Source organism: Melospiza melodia, unplaced genomic scaffold (genome assembly GCF_035770615.1).
Source record: "Melospiza melodia melodia isolate bMelMel2 unplaced genomic scaffold, bMelMel2.pri scaffold_18, whole genome shotgun sequence".
In the NCBI taxonomy this organism is placed as follows: Eukaryota; Metazoa; Chordata; class Aves; order Passeriformes; family Passerellidae; genus Melospiza; species Melospiza melodia.
In genome coordinates, this window is record NW_026948525.1 from 14,964,210 (window position 1) to 14,970,966 (window position 6,757).

At 46.6% G+C, this 6,757-nt stretch overlaps 1 pseudogene; it reads right to left on the reverse strand.

Annotated features, from left to right (window-relative positions):
• Positions 1-5,045: 5,045 nt before the first annotated feature.
• Positions 5,046-6,175, reverse strand: LOC134433307 (cytochrome b-like; annotated as a pseudogene).
• Positions 6,176-6,757: the final 582 nt, after the last annotated feature.

Consider the following 6,757-nt stretch of genomic DNA (forward strand, 5'->3'; position numbering starts at 1 on the left):
TGGAATATGGCCCACTGGTCTGTTTTTGGCCATCTTTGGTACTTCTATTTTAGGCAGAAAGGGCAATGGCATTTAAAGGCAAAAGCACAGGAAGAATGGGGCAGCCCAAACATCTTATACAGATGCAGGCCTTCAGCTGTGACTGGAGAGCATTGGGGCTCCCTAAATGCAATAATCTCTTTGGCTGGAGGAGAGCCTTGCTCAAGTGAGAAAGCAGAAAGATCAGAGAGGGTGCTTGGGAAGGTCTCCTGTGGTGCAGAGCTGTCAGCGCCTGTGAGGCGAGAGTGGGCCCGGCCTTGCCCAGGCTGGAGCCCCAGCAGAACCCCGGCAGAGGCAGGCTGGAAGGAGGCCCTTGGAGCTGTAAGAGGCAGCAGCCGAGACCTGGGTGCCTCTTCCTGGGAGCGGGCGAATCCTCTGCTCTCAGAGCCCAGGTGGCAGCTGGCTGCTGCCGAGGGGAAGCGCAGCTGTGCTGGGCATAGCCCGGCCTGGGGGCCATGGCCGTCTGGAGTGTGCCCAGGAGCAGAGAAAGGCCAAGAGCAGCCGCGGGCCGCTGGGCTGGGTGAGGATTCCTCCTCTTCTGCCGGCTGCCCTGCAACTCCTGGCAAAGGCCAGCAGTGTGTGCAGCACTCTGGGCACCGGGGCAGGGAGCCGGGCTGCTCGGCAGGCTGGAGCACAGGGCAGCTCCTTCAGGCCCGGCACTTGTGCCAGGGAAGCGAGGCCAGCGTGAGGCAGGGACAGCTTGGCAGGGCCCATCTGCAGTGCCTCACGCAGCTCTGGGAGGAAGCGCCTGCAACCCTGCAGTTCTGCACTGAGCCAGAGCAAGGGTGTGAGATGCAGAGTGTTTGGCAGAAATATTCAGGCCCACCAGGCCAGCCTGCTTTGTGCTCTCTGGCACACAGCAAGCGCTGTGCAATGCAGCTCTGAGCTGCTGGGAGAGAGGCACATCAGGGATGTGCCTGAGGCATGTGCTTGAGGAGTAAACTGATTTGGAAGGGGGCAGAAGGGTTTCAGCAGGCAATTTGCATTTTCTTCATTAATTTCTGAAAGAAAGTCATAATGTGTTGCACACAGGTAGGGTTATTTGAAAAGAAAGGCCTTATAAAATCAGGCCTACCTATTGTTATGTTTGCCCGATTATCCCATCATAAAAAAACCCCCAAACAATATTAAAAGTAGTAGCAATTTTAATTGAATATTTAAAATATAAAAATATAAAATTGGATAGAATAGAATTTGATTAAAATAAGGGATAATTTGTTTCTAATAATAGCGCATAAGCAACAGATAACTGCGGGGTACGGAGTGCAGGCCTCTGGGACCCTTGCCACATCACATACAAGCTTGCCAAGTGAATATTCGTCCTTATATACCATGTGTCAATGCCGTCTCCTCCCATTTTCGATTCTTCACACTTCTACCTCTGCCCTCATCATCACCTTTACCATCCATATGCCACCACTTGGTTGGTGGTCGCACAAGTCTTTGGGGGTCATCTGATGAAGATTTTGTAGTCCTCCTCTGTGTCCTTTAATTAACCTTTGGGTTACACCAAGCCAATACAATGTAAGCCAAAACTAACATAATTACTACATCTCAGTATTGTGGAGAGATTTGTCAAAGAGTGGCTTGAGGAGAGAGGACACAGCCGAATTAATTTGGTAAAGATGTCCTAACTAGGGCAGAGGCCTTTTTGCAGGCAGGTGTCTGTTGGGAATTTAGCTGACTAGAGAATGGAAAAGTACAAGACCGTGGCTAATTCCAAATCTTGCACCTGCAAGATAACGTGTCCTTGGGCCTAGCTGAGTATGATAAAGAAATGGACAGCGAGACGTGAGAAGTAGAGAACGTAGGCCCAAAGGAATGAGGAAGAGCTGATGGTATAGTTTAACCAATAGATTGCTTGGCTTACCGAATATTCATAAGCTTATTATTTGCTGTATAAGTGTTTGATGCTTTCTTCAATAAACTGGACCTGTGATGAACAATCTGGTGTCCTGGTCTCCTTCCTTCAACAGAGTATCAAGGCAATAAATCCCTTATAATTAGCATTTTCCTGGGACACAACCAGAGAGTTCCTTCTTTGTTAATTTTTAGCAACCATTATCTCTTGCTTTCCTCCTGTTCCTGAACATCTGCGGGGGGGCGGGGGGGGGCATGGTGCCCCTCCTCTCCCTTTTTCTTCAGCATTACTAATTTTACCTGTTTTAATATTTACAAATATTAATTACTGTATCAATATTGATTCTTGTTTCAATTGTTATCAGCATGAATCATACCTATTTACCACACTGCGGTAAATTCCCAGCTGGCCTGTTCCATCTTCTACGTGCAGCCAGCTAACTTCCCATGGGAACAGTCATGAGTGCAGTTAGCACAAGCTATTGTGCTAAGAAAACTGTTTGCATCTGTAATAAACAAGAAACCTGTCCCATGAGCATCCACGAAAGAAAAATGTAATCACCTGAGTAACAGTGAGTCTTAAAAAGAGAGAGTCTTAACATGTACACATTAATACACCTTCTAAGCAATAAATTGTGTGGCAAGGAAACTACCAGCCAGTTGAAGTTGAACACAAGTCTGTGAAAACAGTATAAAAATGAGTTATGTGAATAAAGAATTGGCTTTTCCTGCATGAAGAAACTGAGTCCCGGCTGCTTTATTGACACAGCAATGTGGCTTCACTCAGCAAGAGCACCTGCAGGGTGTATTGATGAAACACTGGTGTTTGATTCTCAGAATAGGAAGGAGAGGCATTTAGTCTAACAAACAGGGCACAGTCTTTTGAATTCCTTTAGCTTTAACAGGAGTGCTGAACCATGTATTCCCCCACTGCAGTGCTTACTGTGTGCAAGTGGCTATCTTGGCCTTGAGAATAAGGAGAGTGGTCCTGCTAAGAAGGTAGCTGGAATGCATTCAAAAGGAAGAAAGTGTTTTAGGAGGCTCTTGACCACCAAAGGAGAGTTTGAGGAATGGGAATATTTCCCAAATGACTGTGTCAGGAACTGGAGTCATGTCCCAGGCCCTGCCATATTTGATCCATGTTTGAGCAGGTTGACAAGACAATGAAGAAAAGTGTCTTGTTTAGCAGGTGGGACCATGACCCTTGAAAGAGAAACAATGGATTGGTCAATGGGTGAGCAGTCAAGCTTTGAAAGGAGAACAATGCACAATGGAGCCCTTGGTGGCAGGGAGTCATGGAGTCATCCTGAGCCATCATGGCCTCATCTCACACGCCAGGCATGTGTGAGCTGCTGCTCTAACTCCTGCTGTAAAATTCCACTCCTAAGCAGGAGATACAAGGCCTAGTTCTGGGCTGAAGGGTTGAGAAGGACGAGATGCACAGCGTTTTGATCCAGGGGATGTCCTGGAAGTGCACTTCCTACCTGCCCCTGCTGCCGAGCACCACGCCCCAACTCCTTCTCCTGTTCAGTGGATTTTTGGGAATCCAGAGGTCAGTATGTATTATATGCTACTGCAACTAATAGAATGAATTTACTTTGCAAGCCCAGTTTTGTCCTGGGTTATTTTGTGCATGGGTCACCTGAACCTGTGACAATGACCAGCAGGGAGCTACAGGACACTCCTACTCTGATGTCAATAAATTCTGAGAAGTGATTGAAATATGTCAAAAAATTGGAGGTAATGTTTAGCCAGTAAGTTTCAGCAAAGTATTGAATATGTCTTAGTTCCATGGATACAAACTACTAGGTGAGATTGCTGGGTGTGCAGGGCTTAGGGAAGTGATTCCCTGCGCACCCAGCACTGAAATCAAGTAATGCCTCCTTTCTAACCCTGAGCTGGCAGCAGGGATCAGGCCTTGTTTGGTCATTTTCATTTTGACAACTTCTGTTAGCGGCTAAGAAAGGTCAAAATGAAACCTCCTCCAGCTGTTTTCCTCTGGTTGATCTTTTTAGGCACCAAAGCTCTGTTCCACGGGTGGCCTGGGTGTGTGCAGAGCAATGCAGCCCCCACAAAGCCCTTGGTTTCCCCACGAGTTGCCAGTTTGACTGCTTCCAAAGGGGAAGAAAGGCAGAGATGTACATTCACAGGAGGTCATGTCCAATAAAGGTGCAAATATGTGGGGAGATTTGTTAGCAATTATTTCAGCTGTTATGCCAAGCCAGTGCCTTCTCTCCTGCTTCTGTGCATTATAGGTGAGTAATGTAATAGTTGGCTCTCACAATTAAGAGACAGATATTATGTGGATAGATATTATGTTCAAATGTAAAGTGCTGTTATTGTAATATGTCCTCCCATAGTCCTCTTTCTTGTCCCCCTTGTAATAGTCTTGGTAGCCAGGGCATTTGGGGAGGGCTGGCTTGTGACCAGCAGGCGGGGTGTAACAACAACTGACCTCCAATCAAGATGCAAGAAAGTAATCTCCACCACTGGACGGCAGAGAAAGAATTGACTGACAAAACATTGGGAGGGGCTAAGGGTAAAAAAAGCAGAGTATCCCTTTTGTAGATGAGCATGTGGCTGCTAATCATGGAGACTTCCCAGTGCTGCAATCTTTCCTTTTACAGTCTTTTCTTAAGGTTTAATAAATCTTTAAAAACCTAAAGGTTGCCACCTTCTTGTAGTGACATCAGAAGGTTGCCTTGGTGCACGGAAGCCCTGAGTGTCAGAGCCCACTCCTATCTGCCTGACTGGGGTGTCCGGGGCACCTACACTGGAGCGCGGATACTTGCATGTATATACCTAGCTGCCCCTGTGGCTACAGACACCCCCTTTTTAGCTGAACGCCTTGACAGGAGCTTTACCAAACCAGTGGCATCCTAATGCTCTTTCTGTTTCAAAATCAGAAACTCAGTCACTAAGAAAGAGCAGGAAGACATACAAAAGCCAGGTAAGGATACACCCTAACCTAAGTAGAGAGGAAACATCTACTTACTTGTGAAATGTGTCATAAAATAGGCACCATAAGTAATGGCATAGGCAGCGAAAAGCAAAGGAGCAATTCACTCAATCATTTTAACACTGCCCTGCAAGTTTGCAGGCTGTGCTCACACAGTGGAAAAAGCAAGGCTCCTGTGAGTGTGCAACAGCCCACTGACAATTGCATCAATCAGAGGGAACAGAATTAGAATGATTGTGAAGTATGTGAATGAGGCTAGTTGGCCAATGATGATGAAGGGGTGTCCTACTGGCTGGCTGCCTACTCAGGTTAGGATGAGGACGTTGGCGACTAGGGTTCAGAACAGGATTTGTGATAGGGGGCGGAAGGGTATTGATTGTAGTTTTGATGTATGTAGTAGTGGGGTGAGGAATATGACGAGGATTGAGGTGGCTAGAGCTAGTACGCCTCCTAGTTTGTTTGGAATGGATCGGAGGATGGCGTAAGCAAATAGGAAAGATCACTCGGGTTTGATGTGAGGAGGGGTGACAAGTGGGTTGGCTGGGGTGAAGTTTTCTGGGTCACCTAGGAGGTTGAGGGAGAATAGGGCTAGTGAGACGAGTAGGGAGAGCATTAGTACGAATCCTAGGATGTCTTTGATGGTGTAGTATGAGTGGAAGGGGATCTTGTCACAGTCTCTGGGAATGCCTAGCAGGTTGTTTGAGGCTGTTTCGTGGAGAAAGGTGAGATGGATGAGAGTAAGGCCTACGATGACGAAGGGAAGGAGGAAGTGGAGAGCGAAGAATTGGGTCAGTGTGGGGTTGTCGACAGAGAACCCTCCTCAGGCTCATTTGACTAGTGTTTGCCCGATGTAAGGGATGGCTGACAATAGGTTTGTGATTATAGTAGCTCCTCAGAATGATATTTGGCCTCATGGTAGGACGTATCCTACGAAGGCGGTTGCTATAAGGGTTAGGAGGAGAATGACTCCAATGTTTCAAGTTTCTTTTTTTAGGTATGAGCTGTAGTAGAGTCCTCAGCCGATGTGTGGGTAGATGCAGATGAAGAAGAAGGAGGCTCCGTTTGCGTGGAGGTTGCGGATGAGTCAGCCGAATTGTACGTCTCGGCATATGTGAGCGACAGAGGAGAAGGCTGGATTGGTATCTGCTGTGTAGGGCATAGCTAGCAGAAGACCTGTGACGATTTGAGTAATTAAGCAAACGCCTACTAGAGACCCGAAGTTTGATCATGTTGAGATGTTTGATGGCGCTGGGAGGTCGATTAGGGCTTGTTGATGATTTTGAGGATTTGGTGGTTTTTACGAAGGTTGAGGGCCATTGGTTATTTCTGTATATGGCTACGAGGATGATTAGAATGGATAAGGTGAATGATCCTAAGTAAGCTTTGATTAGGCCTGAGTGGAGGGTGGTGGCAGTTTTGGTTGCTGTAAGTTGTAGGCTGGCTAGCCGCTCTGGACCTACTGTTTTGTATCAGGAGAGGTCAATTAGGTGGGATGCGATGTTCTGTCCTCCTTTGAGGAAGTTGGTTATACTTAGGCGGTGGGATAGGGGGTTAAAGTATCCTAGGGATGTTGAGAAGTTTGAGAAGGGGGCTTGTTTGGTCAGGATGAGAAAGCTTTAGCTTGGACAACAGGAGCAGGAGCCTCATGAGGGGCCTTCAGCATCTCCTCAGTGCATCCACATATTTGAGCCACTTTTGGAAATGACTTTTCCCCCTTTTTTTTTCTTTTTTTTTTTTTTTTTCTTTTTTTTTTTTTTTTTGTTTTTTTTTTTTTGTTTGTTTGTTTGCTTGGAGGAAGAGGCTGTTCATTTTCTTCTTCTCCCAGCTGAAATTCTTTTCATCATTATTTTCTGCCCTTTTATAGCACTGGGACTGGGTCTGCTAGAATTTTAATTTCCA